The following is an 11630-nucleotide window of genomic DNA, read 5'->3' as shown; positions in this document are numbered from 1 at the left end:
CCAGGGTGAATAAAGATCAGCGATATTGTATGTAAAGAGGCCAGCATCATTAGGCAATCAAAATGTAGGCACTTCTAACTATAGACTGATGGTTACTGGAAGGAACAGGCTGGGGGCGGGGGGTCGGGAGGTTCCTGGGTGAAATAGGTGATGGGGATTAAGGAGGGCACTTGTCCTGATGAGCACTGGGTGATGCATGGAATTGTTTCACTATACTGTATATCTAAAACCAATATTACATATATGTGTATATGTACTACATATATATGTATATCTCCCACATCTTCTTTATTCATTCATCAGTTGATGGACACTTGGGCTGTTTCCATAATTTGACCATTTGTAGATAATGCTTCTATAAACATTGGGATTCAATGTATCCCTTTGAGTTGGTATTTTTGTATTCTTTGGGTAAACATCCAGTAGTTTGATTGCTGGATTACAGGGTAGTTCTATTTTCAACTTTTTGAGGAACCTCCGTACTGTCTTCCACAGTGGCTGCACCAGTTTGCATTCCCACCAACAGTGCAAGAGTGTTCCCCTTTCTCTACATCCTCGCCAACACCTGTCATTTATGTTATTTTTTTTAGCCATTCTGACATATGTGAGATGATATCTCATTGTAATTTTGTCTTGTATTTCCCTGATGAGCAGTGGTGTTGAGCATCTTTTCATATGTCTGTTGGTCATCTGGATGTCTTTGGAAAAATGTTTATTCAAGTCTCTGCCCATTTTTAATTGGATTATTCATTTTGGCGGTGTTGTGTTTTATAATTTCATTATGTATTTTGAATACTAACCCTTTATCTGATATGTCATTTGCAAATATCTTCTCCTAGTCCATAGGTTGCCTTTTAGTTTTGTTAATTATTTCCTTTGCTGTGCAGAAAGTATTTACTCTGATATAGTCCCAATGGTTTATTTTTGCTTTTGTGTCCCTTGCCTCAGGAGACATATCTAGAAAGAAGTTGTTACCATTGATGTCAAAGAGGTTACTGCCTGTGTTCTCTAGGATTGTTATGGTTTCAGGTCTCACATTTAGGTCTTTAATCCACTTAGAATTTATTTTAGTGTATGGTGTAAGAAGGTGGTCCAATTTCATTCTTTTGCATGTTCCTGTTCAGTTTTCCCAGTATCATTCCCAGTACTTGTGGGTTCATTTCTGGGTTTTCTATTCTGTCCTACTGATCTATGTGTCTGTTTTTGTGCCAGTACCATACTGTCTTGATGATTACAGCTTTGTAATACAGTCTAGAATTGTGAGGCCTCTGGCTTGGCTTGGCTTTCTCCTCTTTACATACAAGATTGCTTTGGCTATTCAGGATCTTTTGTGGTTCCATACAAATGCTAGGATTGTTTGTTTTAGCTCTGTGAAAAATGCTGGTGGTATTTTGATAAGGATTGCATTAATTCTTCAGATTGCTTTGGGTATTATAGACATTTTAACAGTATTTGTCCTTCAAGTCATGATCATGGAATATCTTTCCACTTCTTTGTGTCATCTTCAATTTCTCTCACCAATGTTTTATAGTTTTCAGAGTACAGGTCTTTCACCTCTTTGCTTAGGTTTTATGCCTAGGTATCTTAACAGTTTTGGATGCAGTTGTGAATGGAATTGATTTCTTAATTTCTCCTTTTGCTATTCATTACTGATGTATAGAAATGCAACAGATTTCTGTTCATTGATTTTGTACCCTGTGACTTTCCTGAATTCCTGTATCAGTTCTAGCAGTTTTTTGGTGGAGTCTTTCAGGTTTTCTATATAGAGTATCATGCCGCCTGAAAATAGTGAAAGTTTGACTTCTTCTATGCTGACTTGGTTGCCTTTTATTTCTTTTTGTTGTCTGGTTGCTGTGGCTGGAACTTCCAGTACTATGTTGAATAAAAGTGGTGAGAGTGGGCATCCCTGTCTTGTTCCTGACTACAGAGGAAAAGCTGCCAATTTTCTTCCATTGAGGATGACATTAGCTGTGGGTTTCTCATAAATGGCCCTTATTATGTGAGGTATGTTCTCTTGAAACCTACTTGAGGGTTTTTATCATGAATGGATGTTGTACTCTGTCAAATGCTTTTTCTGCATCTACTGAAATGATCTGTGGTTCTTAGTCTTTCTTTTTAAAAAAATTTTTTTTACATTTATTTATTTTTGAGAGAGAGAGAGAGAGAGAGGCAGACTGCAAGTGGGGGAGGGGCAGAGAGAGAGGAAGGCACAGAATCTGAAGCAGGCTCCAGGCTCCAAGCTGTCAGCACAGAGTCCAATGTGGGGCTCAAACTCACAAACCATGAGATCGTGACCTTAGCCAAAGTCGGACGCTTAACCAACTGAGCCACCCAGGCGCCCCTATCCTTTCTTTTATTAATGTGATGTATCACATTGATTGATTTGCGAATATTGAACCGCACTTATACAACCCAGGAATAAATCCCACTTGATTGTGGTGAATGATTTTTTTTTCAGAGTATTGTTGGATTTGGTTTGCTAATACTTTGTTGAGGATTTTTGTATCGATGTTCACCACAGATGTTGGCCTGTAGTTTTCTTTTTTTGTAGTTTCTTTATCTGGTTTTGGTATTAGGGTAATGCTGGCCTCATAGAATAAATTTGGAATTTTTTCTTCCTTTTCTATTTTTTAAGATAGTTTGAGAAGAACAGTTATTAACTCTTCTTTAAAATTTGCCTTGAAGCCATCTGGTCCTGGACTTTTGTTTGTTGGGAGTTTTTTGATTACTGATTCAATTTTTTTGCTGGTTATCAATCTGTTCAAGTTTTCCATTTTTTCCTGTTTCAGTTTTGATAATTTATATGTTTCTAGGAGTTTATCCATTTCTTCCAGGTTGTCTGATTTGTTGTTTTTCATAATGTTCTCTTATGATTGTATTCCTTTGGTGTTGGTTATTATTTCTCCTCTCTCATTTGTAATTTTATTTATTGGGGTGTTTTCTCATTTCTTTTTGATAAGTATGGCCAGAGATTTATCAATTTTATTGATTTTTCAAAGAAACAACTCCTGGTTTCATTGATCTGTTTTATTGCTTTTTTGGTTTTTATATTATTTATGTCTGCTCTCATCTTTATTATTTCCTTCCTTCTGCTGGCTTTAGTAAGCATTTGTTTTTCTATTTCTACTTTTTTATGTGTAAGGTGAGGTTGTTAGAGATTTATCTTGCTTCCTGAGGTAGACCTGTATTGCTATACACTTTTATACTTTTCTCTTAGGACCACTTTTGCTGCATCCCAGAGGTTTGGGATTGTTGTGTTCTCATTTTAATTTGTTTCCATGTATTTCTTATTTCTTCTATTTCCTGGTTGGCCCATTCATTATTCAGTAGCATATTATTTAACCTCCATGTATTTGTGGTCTTTCCAGATTTTTTTCTTGTGCTTGACTTCCAGTTTCATAGCACTATGGTCAGAAAAGATGCATGGTATGACCTCAATGTTCTTGAAAATGATGAGGCCTGTTTTGTGGCCTAATATGTGATCTATTCTGGAGAATGTTCTGAGTGCACTTGAATGTGTGTTCTGCTATTTTAGTATGAAATGTTCTGAATGTATCTGGTCCAGTATGTCATTCAAAGACATTGTTTCCTTGTTGATTTTCTCTTTAGATGGTCTGTCCATAAGTGGGGTGTTAAAGTCCCCTACTATTATTGTATTATTATTGATTAGTTCCTTTATGTTTGTTATGAATTATTTTATGTATTCGGGTACTTCCATGTTGGATGTGTAAATATTTACAATTGTTATATCTTCTTGGATTGACCCTTTTGTTACTATATAGTGTCTTTCTTTGTCTGTTATTACAGTCTTTGTTGTAAAGTCTAGTTTGTCAGATGTAAGTATTGCTATTCCAGCTTTCTTTTGACATCCATTTCCATGATAAATATTTCTCCATCCCCTCATTTTCAATCTGCACGTGCCTTTAGGTCTAAAATGAGTCTCTTTCAGAAAGTGTATAAGTGGGTCTTGGTTTTTTTTATCCATTCTGACACCCTGTGTCTTTTGATTGGAGCATTTAGTCTGTTTATATTCAAATTATGATAACATGTAGTTAGTGCCTTTATTACTTGTTTTGTGGTTGTTTCTGGAGACTTTCTATGATCCTTTATTGTCTTTCTCTTTTTAATGTTTTGCTGATTTTCTCTAGTGATATATTTAGATTTCTTTCTCTTTAGTCTTTGCATGTTTATTGGTGGTTTTTGATATATGGTTACCATTAAGTGTGTATATAATCTCTCCTGCATGTAGCAGTCTGTATTAAGTTTGAACCCATTTTTTTCTCCTCTCCCCTAGTCCCATGTTTTAGGTATATGTTATTATATTTTATATCATTTTTGTGAGTTATTTGACTTATTTTATAGAAATGTTCATTTGTACTGCTTTTGTGTTTCCTGCCTTTATACTGTCACTTTTGGTCTCATCTTTCCACTCAAAGAAACCCTTTAATATTTCTTCCAGAGCTGGTTTAGTGATCATGAACTCTTTAGTTTTTCTTTGTCTGGGAAACTCTTGATCTCTCCTTCTATCCTGAATGATAGTCTTGCTGGATAGAGTATTCTTGGCTGCATACTTTTCCCACTCAGCACTTTGAATATATCATACCACTCCCTTTTGGCTTTCCAAGTTTCTGTTGAAAAATCTGCTAGCCTTATGGGTTTCCCTTATACATTACTGACTTCTTTTGTCTTGCTGCTTTTAAATTTTTTTCTCTTTCACTTTATTTTGCAAATTTAATTACAATATTTCTTGGTTGCCCTGCTTATGTTGATATTGATGGGGGTTCTGTGTGCCTGCTGGATCTGTATACCTATTTCCTTCCCCAGATTAGGGAAGATTTCAGTTATTATTTCTTCAAATAAATTTTCCACCCCCTTTTATTTATCTTCTTCTTCTTCTTCTTCTTCTTCTTCTGCATCTGCTTCTGCTTCTGGGACTTATGTAATACAAATGTTATTACATTTGATGGAATCACTAAATTTCCTATGTCTATTCTCATTTTGCATAATTCTTTCTCTCTTACTTTCAGTTTCATTGCTTCCTATTACTTTTTCTTACTCCAGTCCTCTTCTCTCCTTTCTTCTCTACTTTTTCTTCTAGGTCACTAACTCATTCCTCTACATCTTCAAGCCTGCTGTCCACTGCATCAAGGGTATTTCTAATCTTGTTTATTGCATTATTCACCTCTGATTGATTTTTTTAGCTCCTTATCTCTGTGGTAGGTGTCTCACTGATATCTTCCATTCTTTTCTCAAGTCCAGTGAGTATCCTTATGATTGTTGCTTTAAATTCTCCATTAGGCATGTTACTTATATCTGTTTCATTTAGCTCTCTGGTCATGGCCTAATCTTTTTCTTTCATCTGGGATAAATTCCTCTGTCTTCTCATTTTGTCTAAGTCTCTGCCTTCTTCTATGTGTTAGAAATGCCAGTTACGTCTCCTGCTCATGAAAGTAATGGCCTTATAAAGAAGAGGTCTTATAGTGCCCAGGGCCTGGTGCCCCAGTGAGTGTCTCCAATGTGTGCCATGCACTCTACTCTTGAGTTCTGACTGCTGTATCCATCAGGCTAGCCATCTGCCAAGGTTCTCCTTGCATGCTCTGGGCAGTGTTTGATCTCTGGCCTGAATGCAGTGAGTTTTACCTAGGTATGCTCTGGTCTTCTTGCAAGATGAGACCTGTCACCACTTCCACCAGAACTGAGGCCATGCAAAACTCTCTGGTTGGGAGACATAGTGTGGTCAGGGGCTTGTGCCGATCTTCTGGGGGAGAGGTCTGCCACACTGGGACTGAGGTAACCATGACTGAGAAGGGCAGTTCCACCAGAATGCATGGGGGTTGGCTTATTGTAAGCAAGTTAGGCAGCCAGTTTTTGGTACTAGGCTGCTTCCAGAGGTGGCTCTGCCTTTATACCAAAGGGCAGGGGAGAGAAATGGTGCTGGCCAGCTCCTTTGTTCCCAAAGAGGTGCCTCTGTGAATGCTGCCTCTTAGGGACACACTCCAAGAACAAATAACCTCCCCACTCTGTTCACTAGGCACTCTTCAGATCACTGTTTCCATGCTATCTGCCCTCAGGTTGTTTGCCTGCCTTCTCCCCAATAGTGGCACAGTGCCCTCGGGGTTCTATCCCAGCCAAGCCCTCTGACCTTTAAAACTCCAGGCGTTAAGCCCTACTGGTTGCAGCACTTCACAAAATTCAGCCCTCTTGTTTTCCAAGCCAGTGGCAATAGGGAAACATTCTTGTGTGTACCCCTATGTGCTCCTCTCTCTCTTTTCCTTCTCCATGACCATGGCTCTCTCCCCTCCACAGCAGCCAGGGTCCCTTTCTCCCCAAACCACATCTCCACACTTGCTACCTTTTTTGATGTGGCCCCTTCTCTTCCTTTCACTATGGAGTTTGTTCTGTCCATCTTCAGGTCAATTTCTGGGTATTTAGGATGATTTGCTAGTTACCTAGCTGTATTTGTGGGATAAGGTGAGCCTAGGGTCCTCCTACTCTGCTGCCATCTTCCTCCATCCTTTTCCATCTGCAGATTGACTTCTCTGCTCACTTATCCATTTCTGGGCCCATCAAAGTTACTCCAAAATGACAGTCTGAGCACGATAATCAGCAGAACCTTCCAGCTCAGTTTCCACTGTCTCGCAATCCCCAATTACTAGTTAAGCGGCATCTGCCTCAAGTGTCCATCCCTGGTCCTATCAGCTGTGCCCAGGCACACTTTTTCTGCTATTGATAGAACAGCTTCTCTGAGAAGAAGGATAGGCGGGAATGGAAGAGTGTAAAGAAGGGAAAAAAATACTATAATTGAAAAAGAACCATGCACTCCAATGGGAGCAGGAAAATATAGATGTCCCAGCTCAAAAGGAAAGAGAGAATTTGCTCTTCCTTCACCTTTTTGTTCTGTTGAGGCCCTCAGTGGTATCCACCCACATTGATTAGGGTGGATTTCTTTACTCAGACTACTGAATCAAATGCTAATATTTTCCAGAAATACTCTTACAGACACACCCAGAAATAATGTGTGACCAGCTATCTGAGAAACCCTTAGTCCAGTTGAGTTGACATATAAAACAACCAGCACAAGACCTAAGCTCAGACAAACCTAAGCTGGGGTTTGTCTGGGGTCAGACAAACCTAAGCTCACATCGAAATTCTACAATTTGCTACCTGTATGGAAAAAAAGATCTCTTGATTACTTTGAATCTCCCCTTTTCTTGTTCATATAAAGTGTCTTTGTTGTGGTGTTATCATAAAGAGTCAATGAGATACCTAAAGGGCCTTAGCAAGAGTCCAATGGATAATAAGCAGTCAATAAATGGTAGCCATCACTATAACCAGCCTCCAAGAGGAAAGCAAATGTTTGTTCGCAAGAAAAAACTTGCAGAAAGGTCCATTTTCAGTCTATCCTCTTCTCAAATTCTGTGATCATGATCTGAAGGAAGAATGATATTAGGGACAAGAAAAAAAAAAGGAGAGTTAGCATGAAATACTATAGATCTGCTAACAATAAAGTCTCTGAGTCTGTGTTTGCCTATATCAAAAATTTAGACTTGGACCAGTTACTCTCTGTACACCCCATCACTCTGTACATGCCATTTGCAGCATTCATGAGATGCTCGGTGTTTATTACAATGTACCTTTGCCATCCTAATAGGCTAAAAGCCCCTGGAGGACAGGGACAGTGTTTTATTTATCTCCTCATCTCCTGGCTTAGTATCTAATAATACTTATTACTGGATAAGTATCTGTTTAATAAACGGATGCAGAAAGATAGAAACTATATGAAGGGAGAGATGTGGGTCAAACTGGTAGCAATCTCGGCTACCTGCCTGGGCCCCAAGTCATCACTCTGAGGTTAAGCCCACCATTGTGTAAATTCCAACTTCTAGAGAATGCCAAGCTTCCTCTGGGTTCTACATACCAGACACAACAGAAGGCTGGACAGCTTCTCTTGATCCTCCAGGAGCTGGCCCCAGGCAAAGCAGGACTGAGCTCTGAATAAGCAGGTCCAGGAGCTGCTGGCTCAGCTGCGACAGCCTCCTTACTTCCAAGAGTGTTCAACTTCTGCCCCGAAATATCATTTAATTTTCAGGCATGAGTTGCCAAAGCTACTGTTCCAAAGAGGCATAAGTGGCCCTGAGGAGCAGTGCAGGTTGGGATCAGATTCCTCCCCTGCCCCAGTCCCCACTTCTTTAAGCATAGCAGCTCTTACCTTCTGCATTATACATTCTGGTCATCCGCCTATGATTTCATTGGGAAACCAGTGCTAATATTTTCACTGTATTTTGAACTACTGCACAAGAAGAATGTCACCTCACACTCTCTCCAGTAAACGGAAGAACACAGCGGCAGGGGTGCTCAGAGTGACAGTGGAACCACTAACTGCACTTTCTGTCCCTCTGACCTTACAGCCCTCTGAGTCAGGCATAAATATCACCCCATTTTAAGGTAAGAAAGCCAAGGCTAAAGAGGTTAAATGTATTCTGACTCAAGGGTGCTTCTGAGATACTGTGGCCTGTGGAGCTAGCATTTGAATCCAGATCTGAAACAAATAGAATCGGGGGGGGGGGGGGGTTGAGAAGTGGAACAGAAATTCTTACCCAAAAAAAGAACAATTCTTTCTGCAGCCAGCACTTATTAAAAATCCAGTTTGTGTCTACCAACAAAATCTTTGATTTCACTTTGTTTTTCAATGAATGGCTTGGAACCCATTTTAATAAAGACCTCAAATGAAAACCAGGTGGTGACCTTTGATTGTGCATGTACTTTCTGAGTCAAATGGATTTGCAAATAAGGACGTTAGAGAGACTTCAGCTCAAGGAAAGTAACAGGCATTTGGACCTCACCTGCTGGCTGATGACCTCTATGCAATTTCAACAATGGTTTCCAATATTTCACTTAAAATCAGTGTGGCTTAGGTATGAAATTGGTTCTCCCTAAAGCAACCCTGAGGCCTAAACAGTAACTGTGACCATAACCATGACAGGGAGACTCTTGAATTTAAAATATATTGACCGCCACAGCCTACTTTATAAGTTCTTCTCAGGATTTCTTAGCTATGGAAATGCATTTGATCGTATAGTCTCTTCACTCATGACCCGCCAGATAGGACTCTGAGCCACCCCACTGGCTTGGTATGGACTATTCAAAATGGCCATTTTCCCTTCAGCCCCACTACCTGACCTACAGTCTGTGAATAATGAGATGATTTTCACAGATGGGACTTGATTGTGTTATATAATATGATGCCAGATATTTCCCCTGATGCAGAACCTAGTCATTTTCTTTTCTCAGTAGTATTTCTCAAAATACTTTCCATGGAACATGAGTTCTATTGAACACTCCACTGAAAGAAGAGTCTGTGATATGAAAGTAAATAAAGAAAACCTGATTTCAAATAGTCAGCAAGCTCTGACGGGGGAGTTTTCACACACGAACCACTCAACACAGCCAGTAACCAACAGAAAGAAGGAAGATAATGTTATTTCCATAAGGCAGGGCACTTTTCACATAGGAACTTCCCCCTGCATTTAAGAAAAGGAAGGAAGGAGGTACCTGGGTGGCTCAGTTGGTTGAGCATCTGACTTCAGCTCAGGTCATGATCTCATGGTTCATGAGTTCAAACTCTGTGTCGGGCTCTGTGCTGATAGTTCAGAGCCTGGAGCCTGCTTCAGATTCTGTGTCTCCCTCTCTCTCTGCTCCTCCCCCACTAGCACTCTGTCTCTCAAAAATAAACATGAAACATTTTTTTTAATTAAAAAAAAAAAAGAATAGGAAGGAAGATCCCTTCATGCCCCAGCAGCAATGCACTAACCACCATTTACAGCCAATGAGACCCTCACAACCTCAGATTCTCCTTCTCAGATAAACTCTTGTTCAGAACAACCCTACCCAGTTTCCTCCTAAAACCTAATAAAAGTCTCTTTGGACTTGCTGGTGGTTCATGATAGTTTGCTTGTCCCAAAGAGCCATTCCTCTGCTATTCCTGAATAAACTTTTTTTTAACTTAAATAAAATTGATCTTTGCTCTGTTGAAAGTTAACAGTGACCTCATGAATTTGGGAAAATACCCCTCTTGGATATTTGCAGCAGCCACTCGGCTTCTACAGACTATACAAGCACTGCAACATTTGCCTACTTTTGATTGATATCTATTAACATCCCTCTAATGAACGCCCTATGGAATGCACTTTGGAAATCGTGTTGTTTAATAACAATCTGAACCATGAAAATTATTTACAATAAACCCATTCACAAAATCCCACCAGATATCTGAAATCATACCAAAAAGCTCCCAGAAAAAGGTCGAGTTGCCCACTTCAGAAATAGGTGATTCTTTTGAAATAATGACTACTATTTGGTGAATCCAAAGAACTACCTCACAAAATAAGTATAGTTCTTTTCACTAAATGGATAAGAAAAAGTGCTCAAAGAAGTTAACTCAGTATTTGGAAGAGTCAGAACCAGAATTTTTAAGGTAAGCTCAAAACACAAGCTCTTAAAGACTGTGTTATTGTTGAACTTTCCCCGTTGGAGCACACCCTCCTTGGGACTGGAGAATGTCCTTTCCCCAGACAGCTGGTCAGGCCTTCACCCTAGAAGAACTGGTGGAGCATACAGCACACTGCAGCCCTCATGGGTGCCCAGGCCACACTGAGACTACAGGAAGTACAGCTTCCCGTCCTCGGTCCCATGCTCAGCAGCTTCCCAGTGAGAAGCAAATGATGAAAGCTTCAAGCTGGTCCCCACAGTATGATGGAGATCAAATCAGCAAGGTCTCAGGCTAGGACTGGGACCATGAGACCCCACTACGCAGCCTGGCTCAGGGCCGGGCTTAGTGTGGCTGAATTCTCTGAGGACCACCATACTTATGCTAAGTATGGCCAAGTCCTGGCCCTGGGGGAGGCTGAGTCCAGCACACTTCATCATACACTAGATATTTAAGGAGCCTCTACTGTGTGTCAGTCAGTATGATAGGTGCCAGAGCTCTGAGAGCATGGGACAGGAGAAATCCCTTCCTTCGCAGAGGTTTTTTCAAGGAGGGGGACAGTTAGTATAATACAATGTCAGGTAGCAATAAAGACTTTGAGGAAAAAGAAAGCAGGCTGTAAGAGTGGGGGTTGCTGTAGGGGGTTCAGGGAAGGACTTCACGAGAAAGCTACTTGCTTGGGTGGAGATGTGAACAGAGAAGAGAGGTCTGGGGGAAGACCAGCTTTCTGGCCCTGGCCTGTGCTGCCTTCCTAGGGGTGACTGGGTGTAACCCCCTGGGGCTGACACAGACTGATGCCAAATCTGGGAAGGGGGCCAGATTGGAGGGAAGAGGGGAGGACCCAGCTGTGACTGCTTCCTAATCTGCTCTTATTTGTTTGGGAGCAAGGCTGGGAAGGTGGGAGGAAATCTTGCAGTGGAATTTTGTAGCTGAGGCTGAGCTCCACTTGACCCTTTTCAGCTTCCTAGGGGCCTGGCAACACCTCATTCTTGGTTGGTCTGGGAACCAGCTTGCCTCCTTGGAGTCCCTGCTGCACCAATCACTAGCTTGGTAACCTTGAGCAAGTTACTAACCCTCTCTGTACCTCACTTCCTCATTAGTAAAATAAAAGGGAATAGTAACAGCATCTACTCTATGGAACTTT

Source organism: Panthera leo, chromosome F3 (assembly GCF_018350215.1).
Source record: "Panthera leo isolate Ple1 chromosome F3, P.leo_Ple1_pat1.1, whole genome shotgun sequence".
In the NCBI taxonomy this organism is placed as follows: Eukaryota; Metazoa; Chordata; class Mammalia; order Carnivora; family Felidae; genus Panthera; species Panthera leo.
This window is presented reverse-complemented; position numbering follows the sequence as displayed.